The following is a 22,302-nucleotide window of genomic DNA, read 5'->3' on the forward strand; positions in this document are numbered from 1 at the left end:
AAAAATAATAGTTTTTGGAAGTCAAAATGTTTTTTTATTTTTTTATTTCAGGATGAGTTCATGTACGTTATATGTTTTTGCAGAAATTAAACTAGAAGTAAGTCAGACCGCAAGAAACCAGTTGCCTAGTAATTTTTTTTTATTGTTTTTAAGAAGTATTATTATTATTTAATATTATTAATTATGATGATGATAATAATACTAATAATAATAAGATGCTGATGTTGTTATTATGATCAGAATGAAAATCTATCAAACCACAGTTAAATTGGAGAAAGGCTATGACATACTGTACATAAGTCTAGAGTACTGTGGCTATTGCTGGGGCAATTTAGAATGCTTAACTTGGCGTTTTCACCCAGTATGTGCACAGCGATGATGCAGGAAATCGCTGGACTGAAAATCGCTATGTGCATACTAACTGAGCAAATTTCACCGATCCAAGCAGTTTTCATAGGGGTGGACGGCTTTCCATAGCAGGAAGCTAGGGAGAGGCATCCATCCCACCACTCATCTGTAAAGGTGAGCTGCTTTCAGCTCAAAATATCCCAGCGTGTATGGCCCGGCGATGACCGGTGAGTGCTGATGCACACTCCCGCATCAATGCTGGCCACTGTCACTCATCTGCTGGTATTACCAGCAGATGAGAGCAGGGTGGGCGGCTTTCAAAGCATCAATCTCACCCATAGGGCATATTTAATATGTGCCGATATTTCTGACATTATTCAATGCAACTGTTTTCAGCCACATTGCTGCCCTTGCAGACTCTATTTTGAATCTACTGTACATAGTTGAAAATGGCCGCTGGATTGTCGAATCCACTGCCATTTTCTACAAAATACACATGGATTTGACAATTCACATGGGTTACGACTGTCGTACCATTTCTGACAGACAGAAGATTGAATTTCCAATGTTGAATTGGACGATGTTCTGACAGTCAGAAATGTTCTGACAGTTAGAAAAAATCATTTAATACCCCATAATGTGCTAGATTACACTGATTTCTTGCGGCAGATTCTGCTCGAGGCTGCAGGTCTGCACTATGTGATCATTTTACACCATCTGTACTGTATTATCAATGGATATCCATAGTTTATTGGTTCGTTTTGCTTATGTTTTTAAGGCTATTTGGATATCTTATTCGTCCCAGGGACCCAACTGCCAGAGTGCTGTCATGCTCAGTGCCGAGGGCAAGTTTGCCTCTGCTCCTTCCAACCAATGGGACATTGTGGACACAGAACTCTGGGCAGAAGTAGAGTGAAAGGTAGGGAGGCCATTTTTTCAATGTTGGGATGAAGAACTCTCAATCTCTGTATTCCTTGAGATTGGCCTCCGGACGCTTTGTATGGTGGAGAGGGCGGGCAGGTATGTCATCACACAATGTCATCTCTAAAATCATACTTTACAGCCTAGTTGTCATGCAGCACCTGAGCCAAGTGCACTCACATGTTAAAATGAATTGGCAATTAGCTTGTGCAAGTCCAACAATAACAGTGAATGTCTTGTTGCTATGTCCTTCATTAGTGAAAAAAAAAAACTATGCCACTTCCGCCACCCACTTGCTAGTACCTGCTCTGCACTGCCAGTCCCCCAACTGAGGCTGAGCTGCTGTCTGTGTGTGGTGACAGTCAGTTTATCACCAGCCAATCAGCTCATACCTGTCATTTTTTAAACAAAGCCTGTAACTTCACAGTTAGGAGCTGATTGGCCAGTGATAAAGTGCCAGCCACATTATCACTTTACCAAGCTTAATAAATCTACCCCTTAGTCTCTAGCTCTCTACATTGTTGTCTTCTTTTGATTAGTGTTGATGAGTATCCCTGGGGCCGGCTGATTGCTTATGTCCTATATATATATATCTGAGTGCCAAGTGAATTTGTCAAAATAGGTGTAAAAATCGGCAAGCAAACTTTTTTATTCATCATAATGACCTGTAATGTTTACCTTATATAGGAAATAAAATCTTTTTTTTTTTTTTTTAAACAACATTTTTTTATTTGAATTTCTATAAAAAATGTGAGCGACGCTGGCATTTTTAGCAGATATTTTGAACATCTCTCACATAGATTTTGGCACTCAAAGGGATAATAATGTTTATTTTAGAAAGTATACATGTTCAAATACACAGTTTTGTGCTTTTGATTCTTTATTTGAAATATTGTTATATTGTATGTATGTTCATCATTATTTATGCTTAATTTAATAAAAATGTACTGTATTTAAAAATAGGAAATTGATTAAAGGAAAATGATTAAATAAAATGACCATAGATTTGACATAGACTGGGTGTTAAAAATGTATGGTAAACATTTTGCAGAATATAATACACATTGCTGCAGCAGAGAGCATATTATATATATTATACTGTACCAGGTGGTTGGGGTTCTACTCTCATGTGTCTAAAATGATCGGGATACTGTTCAGACTGGTAACATTCATTTCCAAGAACTTGAAAATAAAATAGAAAATATTGAATAAATAACATACTTCATGTCTCCAATTCAGCATCAACATTTTCAAAATAATTCTCTCTGCACATGTTTATCTGCACCCCTGCAGTGCACAGGGTTTTGTCCATTTGAGAAGAAATTTTCCTCTGAAAGTGAACCAGAATAAGGCCCTAAATCCCAAAATATAATAATAATAATAATAATAATAATAATAATAATAATAGTAATAATAATAATAATCATTTATTAATAGCCCTATTTCTCCAATTGGACTCAAGGATCACAGGATCTATAAATATAATAAGAGTTAAGATATGCATGAAAATAAATTTTGGATTAACAATTAGAATTTTCAGCTCATCGAAGGATCCAGGTGAGGCCGCCATTTTTTGCATACTACATAGAATTCTTTTTGGAAAAATAAGGAATGCCTGGAACGGATAGAACACCATAGGAGAGCTAAGAGTACTAGGTAAGATATTTGCAAATCTTTCTGAACCATCCATTGTTTTTCTACAAAGAACTCCAGACTATGCAGCCTTTAATTAAAAAAGTACAAAAATAATAATAATGGAAGACTGCAGCATACTGTATTTCATTGGTGTGTGCAGCCAGGGAATTCTAAAGAGGCATATTTGGCAAAGACCTATGCCATGTCTATCGATGTATTTATGCCGTCTAATACCCCTTTCACTCTGCACAAATATCCCGGGGTGGACCCTGTGTTTTTGCCCAGTCCACCTGGCAACCTGACCCGGGGTAAATGCAGTTCTTTATGCGGGTTGGAGCCAGGCGGTTTGGCAGTATGAATGGGAACCCCGGATCCCATCTGTCACGACCCTAGTCGGCGATTCCCCAGATACGACAATCTGAGAATCGCGGCCACGTGACACTTCTACTGAGTACCCCAAGCGTGTGCGTATTTCACCACGATTCCGCTTGCCACCAATCAAAGTAAACTTTTGGACTTAGTCCGCGACAGCTTTGATTCTGCCGACACACCAAATTATGAGTTACAGGGTAGCGCTCTGGCAATTCGTCAGAGGCTTGGGCTGGAAAACAGCAGATACCAGAACTAATTATGACTTTTTAATTAAGTGAAAACACTACAAGGCTTACAGTATATTACAGAAAACATAAGTTACAAGTAAAATGATTAATAGGTAAGTCAAACGTAAAAACAGTTTCAAAATAAAACAAAATGGGAATAAAGAAACAAACCACTTCAAGGACACACAGCATGAAGCGGGGTTTGGAGTGGAAATCTCTCCGGATACTGGATCATTTCAGAGACAGGTATCGGACCCGTATCATCCCAAGGAAAATGAACAAAATGTCTTGTGAGACACACACTTTTAAGATTTTCAAAACACACACAATCACAGCCCCCACCTCAGGAATTTCCCTGTCCAGGGGTTTCCTAGGATATAACCAGGGGCTGGCTAATTGACTTCCCTTTTGAAGATGAGCAATGTAGCCATTCAATCACCCCCCTGGGCCTCCTAATTCTTATCTCAAATAAGGTGTCCTTCTAGAGTTATAAGGGAATTGCTTTCCTGACATCTCTCTGGTCTGGGAAGACATTTGCCAGAGACCCTGGACTTCAATACAAGATTTATAGATGCAGGGGGGGAGGAGATAACCTTTGCTTTCCTGTTGAGGTTTCAAACAGATGAGCAAGGGTTGTTGGAATAACCTTTTTACCCACATAAAAATACAGGATGAGTAGATTGCACACCATATCAGAAACAGTATTGTAAACAGAGCATGGACTTCAAAGGAAAGAGATCCCATCTGCCTTCCTGCTTCACCCCCCAGTCCTCCCAACCATCCAGGGCAAAGGCAGGTCACTTTCTCCATTACATTTACAATTAGGGCAGAATGGCGTGGTACAATTACGCTCCTTCTGGCGTAAAAATGGCGGTCGTTCATGACAAGATGGCATCCAATCATGACACCTCCCCCTTTAAAGATCAGCATGGGAGCAGTAGCCAAACCGGCCACAGTATCCCATGCTGAGCCCTGACACTTGTCAGTGCCCTGCCCGACAGACTGCTGCAGTTTCCAGGTTAGGACCAGCGCTATGGGCGGGGTCTCCGAACTACCGGATTCTTGCTCCTCTTCCAGGAGACAGTAAGCTGCGGGCAAACAGGTGTCCCTGCCCAAGCCATCTGTGGGCACACTGATACAGTGGAAGCTGTGTCCCCTTGTGCCATCCTTGCTGGCAAGGACACAGCCCACCCCAGCTGTGCGTTGGACTCCTGGGCATAGATTCTCACCTGCAGCCGGCAGTTCCGTTTGCCATCCTGGGGTCAGAACCAACCTCTTCTGCCACACCCCACACGGGCATTCCCCTGAGGTGTAGGCATTCCAGAGCCTCTGCTTGGCTTGGGCAGCCTTAAGAGGACTGTGGGACAATGCTATCAGGTGTTGTAAAGTACCTTGACATGACATGAGGTTAACAACAATAAATATGATACAAATCATATTGGCTATGGCCTTTCCTGTGTTTACCTCAGCACTACATACCATGGGACAGGTCATCCTGTCACCTTCCAAGAATCTCTTGTCCTGCTCTCTTGCCTGAGCTGATTGACTCCCCCTCCCTTTCACTGGGGGGAAGGTACACTCCCTCAAAGCCTTTGTGTGTGGGAATTGTGAAGGGGGGCAGGTTTCTGCAGGGGGGGAAATCAACAGGTCATTGTCCCCTGTGTTGGAAACATCCAATTCCAGCCTTTCAGAGGTTAATGGAGCTGAGTTTATCTGTGCTCCGTGGGCCCTCAGACCCTTCTGGTTATACACAGCAGCTTCACGACTTGCCACTGGCTCTATTACTGAAGCAACCCTCTCACTATACCCATGTGTATCTTTCACACTTCCCAGGTATGGGGCAGCCACAGTGGGAGGCGGCTCACCTGGCATTTGCAGGCTTGCAGCCTCCGTGACGGTTTGGTCACGGAATCTCTCCGTGATTGGAGGGGACCCCTTCTGGGTTCCTGTGTTCGTCAATATCTCCCTGGGGAACCATACCCGGGAGAATGTGGGGACAAGGACATCGACCACTTTGTCGGCCCTAATGGATAAAAGGGCTACCGCTTCTGGGTAATGGGTGGCGTAATCTACCCCTATTGAAATGTACTCTGTTCTGGAGCTACTGGGCACTGCAAGGGGCCCTACCATATCTACAGCCACCCTCTCAAAGTGTTCTGATACCACGGGGAAAGAAATGAGGGGGGCCTTGCCCACATCCCCAGGCTTCCCCACTATCTGACAGGTATGGCAGGTCCGACAGTACCAGTCCACCTCTTTCATCATACCTGGCCAGTGGAACTTAGGCAGGCAAGCCCCGGTCTTTTTAACCGTAAGGTGTCCAGAGAGGGGAATTTCATGAGCTACCTTAAGCAGACCCTCCCTATACCTTTGGGGTATGACCAGGTGACGTTCCGTAACTTGCCCTGGTGGAGTGTTGTGGACTCCATACTCTCTATGCAAACAACCATTCTCCCAGTACAGCCTGGGAGTACCCTGGGAGCCATCTGACTCCTCAGCTGCTGCTGCAGCCCTGAGACTCGTTATCAATTCAGTTTTGAAAGATCCACTTTCTATTGAGCCCTCAGGGTGTGCAGGGACCTCCTGCTGTGTGACTGTGTCCTGACAAGAAGAAGAAGGGGGGTCTGTGGGGGAAGCTGCAGTAAGGGACACTCTCTCCCTATCTGACAGTTCTGCAGTGCACCCAGGACCCACCAGGTCACTGATTATACCTGGTACCACATTTCCCACAGTAGCACAAGACATCACATTATCAACAGTAACATCAATCTCATAACCTGGGGAGACATCCTGCAATACCTGAAAATTAGCCTGTGCATCTTCCACAACACATGGGACCCATCCTGCTGGCTTACAATTGAACCATGGCAAAACCACTATATCTGGATCCCATTGTCTCTGAGCAGGAATGGGGTTATCTGAGCCTGTTGTCACCATTAACTGATTGGCAGGTACATGCGCTGCCTGCAACCAACTCAGATCGGTCCCATTTGTGCAGTTAGCGTCCCCTGGCCCCATATCACAACCAGACATCACTGGAAGAACAGGGTTAACTTCTAGCACAGCAACCTGAATGACGTCACCAGCAGCACTCCTACCATTGGTGAGTGAGGGTGTCTCATTCCCAACTAGATTAGGGCATTCGTTTAACCCCACAAACTGGCAAGGATTACCCACTATACCTGTCTCTAACTCGCCCTCCCCTACCTCTACAGAAGGTACGGCACTATCACAGATCATCCCAGGAGTTTCACAAGAAATCACAACATTGCAATGTTCAGCATGGTTACATACTACCTGAGATGCATCATATGGTTCAGAAGGGTTAGCGACAGTGGGGAAAACATTCACAGATATGTGTGGAGTGAATAAAAGTCCCACATCAGTAGTCCCACACACATTTGTGTGCATACAGTCAGAAAGTCCCATTCCTCTTTCCAACATTGTCCCTTCCTCGCATACTTTCACTATGCAGCCAGCCTCTTCCGGCAACAAATCTGGAGCAACGGGTGGGAACATGCTGCTCACATCTTCCAGCAGTTTAAACTGGGCCTTGTGATGTGAGGTCTCCGGAGCAGGTTCCATGACGACTGTAGTAGGCAGAGTTACCTTGTCCTGGTAGGGCATTCCTGGTGAGAGCAAGCTGCTGACATCCTCAGCTTCTGCTTCTCCCAGCAGTTTAAACTGGGGCTTTGCTTCCAGAGCTGGTAACAGCAGCTGTTCTAGGCGATGCCACTCCGCATCTACCCGGCGGCACTGATCTCTCCAAAATGGGGTATCCAGTTTTCTCCAAGCAGCGACCTCCTGCTGCGCGAATTGGTAACATTCTCCCAGCTCTCTCAGCAGCACCTCAGGAGATGCAGAGGGACCCCAGACACGAAATGCTGCACGATACTGGCTAAAGGCATTGCACTCATCGTCCCTTGCCTGGGTGAGCTGCGTGATCATCTCCCCACGAGTATGGTGGTGGCAGGAGATACCTTGCAGCTGGCATTCTTCCGTTAGTTCCTCTGTGCTCATTAGGGTAAACACATCATCATCATCCTCTGGGTCAATATACCCACTGGACTCCTCCGGTACCATAGGGGATTGGTACTCCGCAGCCTCTGTGACTGCCATGCACCCTCCAGTCTCCCTGGTACTAGCAGAAATGCCAGACCCCTGAGTAAAGTCCAGGTCCAGCTGGTTATCCACAACCAAGCCGGCATTTACTTTGCTCTCCCTGTGTGTTTCAAAGACAGGGAAATCCTTGTGACGCAGTCCATTGAAATTTGCATCTACTGTCACAGGCTGCCAGCTGAGCTTAGCTAGTTCCAGCTGAAGCTTGCGATCTGCTGCTTCCTTTGCAGCAGTGGACTCCCTTTTATTAAACTGCATTATCAGTTTCAGCACCACGGCATTATCTGGCTCTTTCACATACTTCAGAGCCTCTTGCATATACAGATCCAAGGCAGAGCAGTAATTGGAGGCATCCAATCCACGGTTTGTGGGGCCTGCAATCTTCATTGTCCGCTTCTCCTCTTCCTCTGTTCTGGAACCAGAATGATTCCCAACCTCAGACCTGGAATCCGCTTGATTCCCCCCAGCTACCTGCTGGTCCGCATCTCTGAGGACTTGGATCATCTGTTCCCTGGTCTGCCCCTTGGCAGGCTCCACTCGGTTGATACCAGAGACCACATCACGATCCAACTTCACACTATTAATTTCCGCAGAAAGTAAAAGTTCAGTACGAAGTCCACCTCCTGCTACCTCAGTAGCCCTGGCTGGTGAACTCTCACGCACAAGTCCACCATCGTGATGCTCTGTATCTTCCTCCATAGAGTCACAGGTCAATCTCCACTTAATCTGTGCCTCCTTATAAGTAGCTGCCATTCTGCTGCAGTTACTTCTCCAAAATAATAAAACAGGGATGGGGAACAGAAAATGCTTTTACAGTGACTTACACTACTACATAAGCCTTGAGTTTTGGTATCTGGTGAAATGTATTCACTTAAGTTATCCAAATAAAAAACAAAAATTGCTTTTTGAAATATCCCCACCGCTGGCCACCAGTTTGTCACGACCCTAGTCGGCGATTCCCCAGATACGACAATCTGAGAATCGCGGCCACGTGACACTTCTACTGAGTACCCCAAGCGTGTGCGTATTTCACCACGATTCCGCTTGCCACCAATCAAAGTAAACTTTTGGACTTAGTCCGCGACAGCTTTGATTCTGCCGACACACCAAATTATGAGTTACAGGGTAGCGCTCTGGCAATTCGTCAGAGGCTTGGGCTGGAAAACAGCAGATACCAGAACTAATTATGACTTTTTAATTAAGTGAAAACACTACAAGGCTTACAGTATATTACAGAAAACATAAGTTACAAGTAAAATGATTAATAGGTAAGTCAAACGTAAAAACAGTTTCAAAATAAAACAAAATGGGAATAAAGAAACAAACCACTTCAAGGACACACAGCATGAAGCGGGGTTTGGAGTGGAAATCTCTCCGGATACTGGATCATTTCAGAGACAGGTATCGGACCCGTATCATCCCAAGGAAAATGAACAAAATGTCTTGTGAGACACACACTTTTAAGATTTTCAAAACACACACAATCACAGCCCCCACCTCAGGAATTTCCCTGTCCAGGGGTTTCCTAGGATATAACCAGGGGCTGGCTAATTGACTTCCCTTTTGAAGATGAGCAATGTAGCCATTCAATCACCCCCCTGGGCCTCCTAATTCTTATCTCAAATAAGGTGTCCTTCTAGAGTTATAAGGGAATTGCTTTCCTGACATCTCTCTGGTCTGGGAAGACATTTGCCAGAGACCCTGGACTTCAATACAAGATTTATAGATGCAGGGGGGGAGGAGATAACCTTTGCTTTCCTGTTGAGGTTTCAAACAGATGAGCAAGGGTTGTTGGAATAACCTTTTTACCCACATAAAAATACAGGATGAGTAGATTGCACACCATATCAGAAACAGTATTGTAAACAGAGCATGGACTTCAAAGGAAAGAGATCCCATCTGCCTTCCTGCTTCACCCCCCAGTCCTCCCAACCATCCAGGGCAAAGGCAGGTCACTTTCTCCATTACATTTACAATTAGGGCAGAATGGCGTGGTACAATTACGCTCCTTCTGGCGTAAAAATGGCGGTCGTTCATGACAAGATGGCATCCAATCATGACACCATCCACTGCTTTGGAGGAGGCAGCAGCATCAGTGCTGCCTCCTCCTCCTCCCCTGCTCCACCGTGGCTCTGCCCCGCCACCACCTGACGTAAGCACCCAGCAATATTCCGGGTGCTGACATGGCATGATTTATCACAAATACCGATCGCTCTAACTGGATCCAAATTCAGTGTGCAACCTTATGATTTGGAAATAAAGTAAGAGTGCGATTTATGACATGCTGTTGATATTATTATACAATGAGATTCATTTAAATAAAATTAATTATGTGGAATATGGCACGCCACTGTAAGAAGTTGCAGAACATAGCAGTGCATGTGGAGTGGGTAGACAGCAAGATCACTGGCATTTAGTATTGATTAAGATGAGGACTAATTGGGATAGGCGAATGGGTTCAGATAGAAGACTATGGATTTGTTGGGTTAATAGAGAATTCATAATCATTTTGGTTGATTCAGGAATGAAAATATATTGTTGTTTAAAATATTTTGAAGCTGGTAGTGACCAAAATATTTATTAATTATTTATTATGGTACTTATGTAGTATCTGGGCTGCCGATTTTTTGATTGTATGCCTTAAGTTAAGGCATACAATCAGATGCGATGCGATGCGATATCGCATCGCATCGCATCGCATCGCATCCGATATCGGATGCGATGACCCGATTTTTCCATAGGAATCAATGTTAAAATGATTCCTATGGAAAAATGGGTCCTTTTCATACCCCTACTATCCAAGTGGGCATGGAGTTGGATATAAACCTGTGGCGAGCGTAGCGAGCCACCGAGCCCGAAGCGTGGCGAGCGAAGCGAGCCCCGCGAGGGGACGGTATTCGTCCCCTCGCGGGGCTCGCTTCGCTCGCCACGCTTCGGGCTCGGTGGCTCGCTACGCTCGCCACAGGTTTATATCCAACTCCATGCCCACTTGGATAGTAGGGGTATGAAAAGGACCCATTTTTCCCATTGAATTCCATGTTAAAATGGACTCAGTCCATTTTAACATTGATTCCTATGGAAAAATCGGGTCATCGCATCGCATCGCATCGAATCGCATGGTCGCATGCGATGCGATGCGATCTCCCGATCCGACCCGATTTAGAAATCGGCAGCCCAGATACTACATAAGTACCTTTATTATTACCAGTTACTTATATAGCGCGTGCATATTCTCGCTGCACTTTACAGAGAGAATAGTTGAACAGTCACATCAGTCCCTGCCCCCGTGGAGCTTACAATCTATATTCCCTACCACATGTACACGCACACACGGACATTCTAAGGTTAATTTTGTTGGGAGCCAATTTACCTAACAGTATATTTTAGATTTTGGACTATGAAAGAGAAAGGCAGAATCAAAGTTGACACAAGGACGGTGGCCTTGTGAATGTAAAGATTTGGAAAAAAGCTTTGTTTGACTTTGTTTAACTTTACATAACAGTTGGCCATATAAATATAATATAAATATAATACAAAAGAGTCAATTCATCACACAAGGTAATAGAGAAAAAGGGAGATTGGTGTAGTAGTGTATATGCGCAGTAATTTTTATGTTTACATAATAGTTGTTCAAGAAAACAGCAAATATACCATAAAAACTTTTGCATGAAACCTCTAAAATCCAGCGTAGCCTTTTAGAAACTCCTTTAAAAAGGAATAATCAAAAAAAAAATTTCTTGAAGCAAAAGCATTGACATATACAAGTACTTTACATAAAAGTGATAAGGTGCGAAAAGAAAAGGATCATTACAATAATCACTATTTTTTATCTTTTACTTTTCTATATAACGGAGGTGAATCAACATTTAATATATTATGTAATTTTTCTACATCACCAGTGTATACTATTTGGTAAAATGTTCTATTGTTGCATTGCCAACATATACAGTAGTTTCTCCAATAACAGATTAGATGAATAAATATACTGTATAACTGTAAGTGGTGGAACAGTTAATGGATCCTTTTACTACAATTACTTTTACATCTAATTCTCTCAGCGATGTAATTTAAACCAAGATATCTGCACATTTTAAATGCACCAATTCTAGACATCTTGCTAATGTTCTTTACTTTGTGCTAGTGAATCTTTAAATCTGATACCCAGTATAGAGGCGCAGAGTCTAACCCACCAGAGGTCTTCTCCAGGGTAGACCGCAAGGGGATTTGGTTTTCGCTGCGATCAATGTGCTAGACAACTGCTAAGGGGGGGGACTACTATGGGGTATTCTATGTCCCCCATGTAAGTTTCCCCTATAGTAGTTCCCCCCTTAGCAGTTGTCCACCATAGTAGTATATGTGTCCCCCATTGTAGAAGCCCCTTTTTATTTCCTCCCAGCCTCCATTATAGCCCCCATGTAGCACACAGCACGGGATACGTCTGTGCTGTCTGCAATCAAGTGCGGGAATCAAGATGGCGCCGATGACCAGGACTTATATAGAGTCTGGATCTCATGAGATCCGATGCAGTATAACAACGTTTTGTCGCATTATGCACGCCTGCTACAGAGGCTGAGAGCGTGATTGGCCGATGCGTCTCCATGGAGACGCATAGCTCAGCCCTGATTGGCTGAGCTATGCGTCTCCATGGAGACGCATATACCAAAGACGCTCTCAGCCTCTGTAGCGCTGGGACAGCGCAACAGAAGCTGTTAGCAGCATCGGAGATAGTCGGTTCTCCCCGCTGTCAGTGCGGGGGGAGCCGGCTGTGAAGAGGACAGCGCTGGACCTGGATTGGTGAGTATATTGGTGTAAAAGTGAGATGTGTGTGTGTGTAATAAAGTTTTACTTCTCTGTGTGTGTGTGTTTTTTTAACATTCTTTTTACAGGTGGACTACAAGTCCCAGCGGGCCCATTAATGCCCCGCATGCTGGGACTTGTGGTTCTCCAAGTCCCAGCATGCGGGGGAGGTCTGCTGGCACTTGTAGTTCTCCTGTATCAAGCAATGTTATGTATGGAAGATTTAACCCTATCAGGCCGGCGTCCACTGGCCACGGATGCCGGTGACAGCCCCGGGCTTCAGCCCTGGACAGGTGATGCCTGGGGGGACCCCTTTATGGGGGGATCCCCACTCCTCCAGGTACCCCGTCCAAGGCTGATCAGCCACGCTGCTCATGTTTCGGCCGGGGGACCTTATATACTGTAAAAAGTGTCCCCCGGCTGTGGCATGACACCGAGGGCTGTTGGAGCCCGGTGCTGGTTTCAAAATATGGGAGACCCCCAGATTTTTTGTCCCCTGTATTTTTGGAACCAGGACCGGTCCAAGAGTCCGGGGCTGGTTTCAGAAATACGGGGGACCCCTATGCTTTTTGTCCCCCGTATTTTTGGAACCAGCCCCGGCTCAATGAGCCCGGGGCTGATTATGCTCAGGAGGGGGGACCCCACGCCATTTAAAAAAAAAAACACTTTTCAACATTTTTTACCACAGGGCCATACACAGATCTCAATGATCTGTGCAGGGTTCTGGCCATTTCGCATATCAGAACCTAGTCTGATTTTTTTGCGAATTTTAGACACATTTTTCTAATTCGCATCTCATTAAATATGCAAATTGTATACTTTTCAATGTAAAAACATATGGATGCGAGTTCTGGCGAAAACTAAAAATTGCACTTTGAAAAAGTGCACTTTTGCGGCAAAACCGCACTTTTTGCCGTTTTTCGCATCTCATTAAATATGCGAATTAGGGAAAAAGTGCGAAAACGGCAGTTTTTGCGAAAAAATTCGCAAAAGTCAGATTATCTCATCCCATAGAATGTCACCCTATATCACAATATGATTCAAATTGTTGGCTCAATGTGCCTTGAAATTCCAACTACACGACACAGTTGTATCAGCACTGGCTCACCTGCTTGTGAGCATCATTCATCACAGATAGGGTGGCCAATCCTGGGATTTGGCCCCAAAATTTTTCAGGATTTCAATCCCAGGATTGGAGTATCCAGTCTTGGGATTTCGGGATTAGACTGCGCATGCGCAGTCTAATGCCGGTAGCACCTGCGCACCCCCTGTGATGCTATCCGTCGAGGTCACGCTAAATAAGCCTCACCGTCGCATCCCTGCTCCTGACCGCATCTAGCAGCTGCACTGCCCACTCTGCTGCTGCCCACCTGCGCTGCTGCTGCCAACTGCCCACTCATGCCCGGACCCCCAGAAGGGGGGGGGGTGTTTTTTTTTATTAGGGATGCCAATTCTGGGATCCCAGGAATGCCAGGATTGAGCATTTCTCAGTCACGGGATTGAAAAAATGTCCCAAGATTGGCATCCCTAATCACAGCCACGCAGGCCGATCTCCAGCCCATAGAATGTTCCATCTATGGGCTACCCCAGCCTAACAGCCGGTATGACCTTTTGAGCATGCAGACTATCTGACATAGGATCATCTGTATCAATCAGCTGAAAGCATAGGGGAACAAGCCCTATTGCACCATCAGCGGTGTCAGCTGCCTGGACTAGTGACATACTGGACATCTCTTTGCTCTCCATTCTTCACATTTTATGGTAAAGTGATGGATAGGAAGAAATGCAAATATAACCCTTGTGAGCTACACGGCTCTGTGCAAGTACATTGGCACCTTGGCATTTTAATTCATTAATATTGCTAACATTCAGCTAACAATTTGTATCATACTGTGATTATATATATATATATATATATATATATATATATATATATATATATATATTGACTTAACCCACGGGAGGTTGCGTGTTGTTCATATATGTCTATTGTGATATTAAATAATAATTATTTTTTTCTTTTGGTGTATTATTAAGCGCCACTTGGTCTGTGTTTTCTAGTATAAGCAAAAGGAGAGGGTGGATGAGGGAAGTCTGCACTAGGTGGGGTTAAATAATTTTAGAATGATTAGGAAATAGAGATAGTGGATTGGGGATATAACTGACTAGAATTGAAGAATAACTTCTACGGTTGGCATTACAAACAAGCTTCTGCCACTGGCCTTGGCCTGATTATTGTAATGGTCAGTGGTGCACCCCCGAGTTTATTATAAGTTTAACAAGGAAAACAAAAAGAGAAAGAAACTCGGGTGGGGTGCACTCTTATTGCCCCAAACTCAAAGTTGCTCAATAAAGATACTTTAACCCCTTCCCGACATTTGACGTACATTTACGTCATGGTCGGGATGTACTTCCCGACGCATGGCATAAATGTACGTCATGCATTTAAAGTGTCACCGCATCTATAGACGCGGTGACAGAGGGGAGATGGCTGCTGTCCCTGACAGCAGACATCTTCCCTCATTGCCCAGGGGGGGCAGCGATGCCCCCCCCATCGGCGATCGCTGCGATTGGCTGTTCAAATGTGAACAGCCAATTGCAGCGTTTTCTGTGTACCGGCGAATAACGGCGCTCGGTAACACAGGGATCGGTGGTGATTGGTGCTGTTAAGTACAGCACCAATCACCACCGGGTGTAAAGGGGTCACTGGTGGTCACCCCACCTCACCCCACCTGCCCCCAAGGCTGTGATTGGTCCGTCGGACCGACGGACCAATCACAGCCATTACACCTCAGAGAAAATAACGGAGACAGCCCTGCAGCCGCCATTCCGGTCAGGAACAGCATGCAGAGCGGTCTCCGTGCCCATCTGTCCTCTTATACTGACCTGATCAGCGTTGGTGGTGTGGTGGCATCCGTGCTGCCTGCTGCTGGTGCTTCCTGGTTGTTGGTGCTTCCTGGTTGTTGTGCTGCTGTAGCGTCATTGTGTAATATAATTTTGTCTCTGCTGCCCCCTGCTGCCCCCCTTTTGTGCTGATCAGTATAAATTAACTGATCAGCAACTTTTTGGGGGTGCAGGTTTTTTTTTTATATTTATTTATACCATGTCAGGTTGCACCAAAAGTTGTGCGCCTGCTGCCCCTCACTGCTAATCAGTGTCGCATCACTGATCAGCAATTTTTAAAAAAATTATTTTTTTGGGATCAAATTCCTGTTGCCTTTGGGCGCTGATCAGTGACGGACGTTACTGACCAACATCTGTGCTCAATTTTTGGCGCAGGAGCATTTTTTTTTTCTTTTAACCCCTTCAAGGTAGTAACAAAAGCTGCCTTGAAGCTGCTGCACTACATACACACTACATACCCCCCGTGTTGAAATAAAGTTTGTACCCCCCCTACACTATACACGTGTTGAAACACTACACTTACACAAACACAAAAATAATAAAAATGTCCCAATCATCCCAAAGACTGTTTTCAGCGGAGGAGGCATATGCCCTTATTGCCTCTGACACTGACACAGCCAGTGATGTAAGCGATGAATTTGCATTCGTCTTAAGCTCCTCTTCCTCCTCTAGTGATGAGGGACCCCCTCAAAGACGCCCCCGTAGAGCAGCTGAGACCCCCCCCAAATGATTGATCCCGTATGGACCCCACCACCAGACAATTTTGAGCCCCAGGTTCCTGAGTTTTTGGCCAACCCAGGAATCCAATTTGATACTACAGGCCTCAAAGAAATTGACTTTTTCAAAGTCTTTTTCTCTGATGATTTTATAAATTTAATGGTGGACCAAAGTAATTTATATGCCCAGCAGTTTATTGCCCAAAACCCCACATCATCATTTGCTAGGTGGACCCCTGTAGATGCAGTAGAGATGATGACGTTTTGGGGTCTGGTGTTACATATGGGCATAGTTAAAAAGCCAGAAATTAGACAATATTGGAATACAGATGTTCTGTACAGCACCCCACTTCATCGTATGGCCATGACCCGGACTCGTTTTGAGACGATCCTTAAATTTTTGCATTACAACGATAATGCACAGTGCCCACCCAGAGATGATCCCACCTTTGACCGGCTATTCAAAGTCAGGCCGGTCATTGATCATTTCAGCGCCAAATTTGCTGAGATGTACATCCCCGAAAAATTCATTTGTGTAGACGAGTCACTTATACATTTTAAAGGAAGGGTTAAATTCCGCCAGTATTTTCCCAATAAGAGGGCAAGGTATGGCATAAAAATGTATAAGCTGTGCGAAAGTACCTCAGGGTACACCCACAGGTTTAGGGTATATGAAGGGAAGGACACAAGAATTGAACCGCCAGAATGCCCCCCCTCCCTCGTAGGTGTTAGTGGAAAGATTGTCTGGGATTTAGTGCACCCCTTCCTGGATAAGGGTTATCACCTCTATGTGGATAACTTTTACACCAGCATCCCCCTGTTTAAGGCCCTTGGTTCAAGAGGTACAGCAGCTTGCGGTACTGTGCGCAAGAACCAAAGAGGCCTCCCAAAAACGCACGTTGCCCAATTACTGAGAAAGGGTGAAAGCAGGGCACAATCCACCGAAAATATGTTGTTGGTCAAATATAAGGACAAGAGGGATGTCCTTATACTGACAACAATTCACGTAGACAGTACCAACTCCGTCCCTGTACGAGGTACCAGTACCCACACCTCAAAACCTATTTGTATCCTAGATTACAATAAGTACATGGGCGGAGTGGATCTTTCAGATCAGGTACTGAAGCCGTACAGTGCCCTGCGGAAAACAAAAATATGGTATAAGAAGCTGGCCGTGTATATCATTTAGATGGCACTGTATAACGCTTACGTACTATTCCGTTCTACCAGCCAGACGGGGACATTTATGCACTTTCAAGAGGAAGTCATAAAGGGCCTAATATTTGGGAACCAGCAGGCAGAGGGCCCCAGTACTTCTAGTACTGGCCCCAGTACTTCTAGTACTGGCCCCCGTATTGTATCAGGGCAGAATTTTCCTAACGAAATCCCCTCCACTGGAAAAAAGGGCAGGACACAAAAAAGGTGCAAAGTTTGCTATAAAAAGGGAATAAGAAAGCAAACTATTTTCCACTGTGAAACTTGCCCCGACAAACCCGGCCTATGTATGAAGGAGTGTTTTAAAATATACCACACATCTATGGATTATTAGGTTCATCATTTCATCGTGCTTCGGGGGTCTTGCTAATGCGACATAGCACCCACCATTCATTCCACCAGAATCTGTGCTGCAAAATCCAAATATCACTCCTTCCCTTCTGAGTCCTGCCATGCACCCAAATGGTATTTTTTGGTCACATATGAGGCATTGCCGTACTCGGGAGAAATTGCGGCACAGATTTTGGGGTGCTTTGTCTCCTTCATTCCTTGTGAAAATGAAAAATTTTGAGTCAGAACTGCATTTTTGTGTAAAAAAATGTAATTTTTCATTTTCACAGCCCAGTTGTACCAAAATTGGTGAAACCCCTGGGGGTTTGAAATGTACACTATACCCCTAGATGAATTCCCTGAGGGGTGTAGTTTGCAAAAAGGGGTCACTTGTGGGGGGGTTCCACTGTATTAGTGCTTCGGGGGTCTTGCTAATGCGACATAGCACCCACCATTCATTCCACCAGAATCTGTGCTGCAAAATCCAAATATCACTCCTTCCCTTCTGAGTCCTGCCATGCACCCAAATGGTATTTTTTGGTCACATATGAGGCATTGCCGTACTCGGGAGAAATTGCGGCACAGATTTTGGGGTGCTTTGTCTCCTTCATTCCTTGTAAAAATGAAAAATTTTGAGCCAGAACTGCATTTTTGTGTAAAAAAATGTAATTTTTCATTTTCACAGCCCAGTTGTACCAAAATTGGTGAAACCCCTGGGGGTTTGAAATGTACACTATACCCCTAGATGAATTCCCTGAGGGGTGTAGTTTGCAAAATGGGGTCCCTTGTGGGGGGGTTCCACTGTATTGGTTCTTCGGGGGTCTTGCTAATGCGACATAGCACCCACCATTCATTCCACCAGAATCTGTGCTGCAAAATCCAAATATCACTCCTTCCCTTCTGAGTCCTGCCATGCACCCAAATGGTATTTTTTGGTCACATATGAGGCATTGCCGTACTCGGGAGAAATTACGGCACAGATTTTGGGGTGCTTTGTCTCCTTCATTCCTTGTGAAAATGAAAAATTTTGAGCCAGAACTGCATTTTTGTGTAAAAAAATGTAATTTTTCATTTTCACAGCCCAGTTGTACCAAAATTGGTGAAACCCCTGGGGGTTTGAAATGTACACTATACCCCTAGATGAATTCCCTGAGGGGTGTAGTTTGCAAAATGGGGTCACTTGTGGGGGGGTTCCACTGTATTGGTGCTTCGGGGGTCTTGCTAATGCGACATAGCACCCACCATTCATTCCACCAGAATCTGTGCTGCAAAATCCAAATATCACTCCTTCCCTTCTGAGTCCTGCCATGCACCCAAATGGTATTTTTTGGTCACATATGAGGCATTGCCGTACTCGGGAGAAATTGCGGCACAGATTTTGGGGTGCTTTGTCTCCTTCATTCCTTGTGAAAATGAAAAATTTTAAGCCAGAACTGCATTTTTGTGTAAAAAAATGTAATTTTTCATTTTCACAGCCCAGTTGTACCAAAATTGGTGAAACCCCTGGGGGTTTGAAATGTACACTATACCCCTAGATGAATTCCCTGAGGGGTGTAGTTTGCAAAATAGGGTCACTTGTGGGGGAGGTTCCTAACTTTTAGCATCTTATGGTGCCTAGAAACCTACATGGTGCCTAAAAAATAATCTCATAAAAAGGAGGCTCCAAAATCAAGTAGGTGCTCCTTCTATTATGAAGCCTGTGGTTTGGTCAACGTGCACACTAGGGCCACATATAGGATATTTATGAAAACAAAAGAATTGGGGGAATCAATTTTTAGTCACATTTATCTAGTAAAATCTACTGTGTTCCTTAGAAAAATGTATTAATATTGAAAATCTGCAAAAAAAATGAAATTTTTAAATTTCACCTACACTTTGTTTTAATTCCTGTGAAACACCTAAAGGGTTAACAAACTTCCAAAATGCTGTTTTGAATACTGTGAGGGGTGCAGTTTTTGAAATGGCATCATTTATGGGGGTGTCTCACATACAAGTCCCTCAAAGTCACATCAGAACTGAACTGGTCCCTAAAAAAATCAGTGTTTGAAATTTTCTTGAAAATTTGAGAATTTGCTATTCATATTTTAAGCCTCCTAGTGTCCAAAAAAATTAAAAGGAGGTTGAAATAATTATGGCAACATAAAGTAGACATATGGTCTTTGTTAGTTATTAACTATTTTGAGTGGTATGATTATTTGTCTTACCGGTCCTGTAAGCTGTGATGAGGTCTCCTGAAGCCACAGTCGGGTAGTTTCAAATCTCATGCAGGAGAACGCTCTGCCGGTCACGTGTGCACACGTAGCCAGATCTATAGATCCGGCAGAGCGTTCTCCTGCTCGAGATTTGAAACTACCCGACTGTGGCTTCAGGAGACCTCATCACAGCTTACAGGACCGGTAACGAGGGACCCCCTCCCTGTGGTGCAATACTGTGCCGGCCATTTGGCCTGGCTCCTGACACAGGGCGGCGGTCCTTCTATTTATTTATTTACTTATATGTTCATGTGGCTATTTGAGCATCATTTTTTTCCCTTGTGCGTTGATTTGGTACATTTGCTTTCTTGCTATTACTAGTGGCAAAGCGGCAACACGTGCAGCAATTCATTTAGCAGTCTGTTACCCATCCTGAATAATGCTCTCCCTCTCTCCCGTGTGTTAGAGTTATATAGGGCTATAGACATTTACGGAGGTGAGTGCATTTAAACCCATATTTTGGCTGGTTACTGACACGCAGTGTGTCTCAGCGTTTGGGGCAACCCAATCAGGTGTAACATTCATCTCCATTCAGAATAACGTAGAGTTTGAGCGCTAATAAATGTGCAGTTTGGTTTACTGAATTGCTTGACTAGCACTGTGATAACTGCGTTTGACCATACCTGGGGGTGACTGTTTAATTTGATTTGACAGACAGTGAGCAGCTCTGGTCTTTATTTGCATCTAAGTGTGTATGCTTGTGTGTAAGCCGCAGCAGAGGCAATTTGTGATAAATACACGTGTGCTCCTAGCCAGTGCTATCTAAGCCTAATAGCATTCCAAGACAGCAATTTTGGATTGCAACTAGGGTAATTGACCTGTTAACCTCTCTGCTCAACAAAACACAAAATTTGCTACAATGGGCCTTATTCTGATCTGAGCTCAGTACAAATTTGTTCTTAAAATGGGCAAAACCATGTGCACTACAGGTGGGGCAGATGTAACATGTATAGAGAGAGTTAGGTTTGTGTGAGTTATTTTGTTTCTGTGCAGAGTAAATACTGGCTGCATTATTTTTACACTGCAATTTAGATTTCAGTTTCAACACACCCCACCCAAATTTAATTCTCTTTGCACAGGTTACATCTGCTCCACCTGCAGTGCACATGGTTTTGCCCATTTTAAGAACAAATTTGTACTGAGCTCAGATCAGAATAAGGCCTAATGTGTGGCAGCAGGTCTGCCACATAGTTGATAGTTGATTTGTTGCCATTTTAAAGCCACAGAGAAAATGTATTAATAATTGCATTATAAATGACTGCCAAGGGAGAAATTGAAATTAAAAATTAAAATTGTACATATGTAAATAATACCATAATTTTTGATATGCGTATGTGTATATAAGAAAGTTGATTTATTTTCCTGTTCTTTCTGAAATTTTGAGTTATGCTGATCAATGATTATAATCCTTATCTCAGAATTAATTGAGATTACACCAATAATGCCTCTTGGTTAAAGGCACTAAGGATATATGATGGTCAGCTCTCACAACTAAAAATATATAAAAAATATATATATTTACGCATATCCATCAGACTAATTCCTGTAAATAGGTAATAAATCGCCAGGACAGATTAAATTCAAAGTAATTATTAATTTTGGCCATTAACATAAACACTCAGCAAATATATATAAAAAAAACACAATAAAAAAATTAATTGAAATCTTTAAAGTATCTTTATTGAGCAACTTTTAGTTTGGGGGAATAAGAGTGCACCCCACCCGAGTTTCTTTCTCTTTTTGTTTTCCTTTTCTAGTATAAGTACAGATGTAGCCATGTACATATTTGGCACAATTCATATGCGTGGGTATACAGAGTATGGCATGCTGCAAGACACACTGCATTCAAAAAAGTAAAAAAAAGCCCCCTATAAATGGAAAGTATACATTAACCTTAGTGCCATTGTCTTGTGATCATGAGAAAATATTTACTTAGGGCCCATTGATTACCAATGGGGACTCCAACCTTTCTAAAATGGGCAAACTTTAACTAAAACTCAATGTGTAGGGGGTTAATGTCGGATTATTACACTGATCAAGATACATTAACCTATACTGGGTTACTTCATATTAAATACAGAACATACATGTTTCTAGTTTGATTGTCTACATCTACAGTATCTAGGTACTAGGATTGGGGAGATAAAGGGACTTACAGTCCTTACCACCATTCCCTGCCATTCACAAAAAGTGATTTCTATCAGACTGGACCTCTCATTCCCAGTGATTAGTACTGGTGGGGAGAAGGACATTATTATTATTATTATTATTATTATTATTATTATTATTATTAGACTTTCATTTATTTTTGGCACTTTAGAGGACGAGTGGAACCTGTTATTGGGTTATGACAGTGGGTATCCCAGTGGTCAGAATGTCGAAGCCAAGATCCCAACTGCTGGCATTACCGCCAACCGGAATCCCTGTGCAAAGGGTCTATTCTACCCCATGGGGCTCAATAACCCC

General features: G+C 43.7%; 1 long non-coding RNA gene across 1 annotated transcript in view; it reads right to left on the bottom strand.

The window, feature by feature from the left end:
- Positions 1-2,379: 2,379 nt before the first annotated feature.
- The window catches only part of LOC146046284 (uncharacterized), an 86,593-nt gene continuing 66,670 nt past the window's right edge, over positions 2,380-22,302 (bottom strand). Inside the window, exon 4 of the long non-coding RNA XR_014465833.1 lies at positions 2,380-2,451. This is a non-coding gene — a long non-coding RNA (uncharacterized LOC146046284). The remainder of the gene's footprint in view (positions 2,452-22,302) is intronic.

This window comes from Crinia signifera, chromosome 11 (genome assembly GCF_055691185.1).
Source record: "Crinia signifera chromosome 11, ASM5569118v1, whole genome shotgun sequence".
Lineage (NCBI taxonomy): Eukaryota > Metazoa > Chordata > Amphibia > Anura > Myobatrachidae > Crinia > Crinia signifera.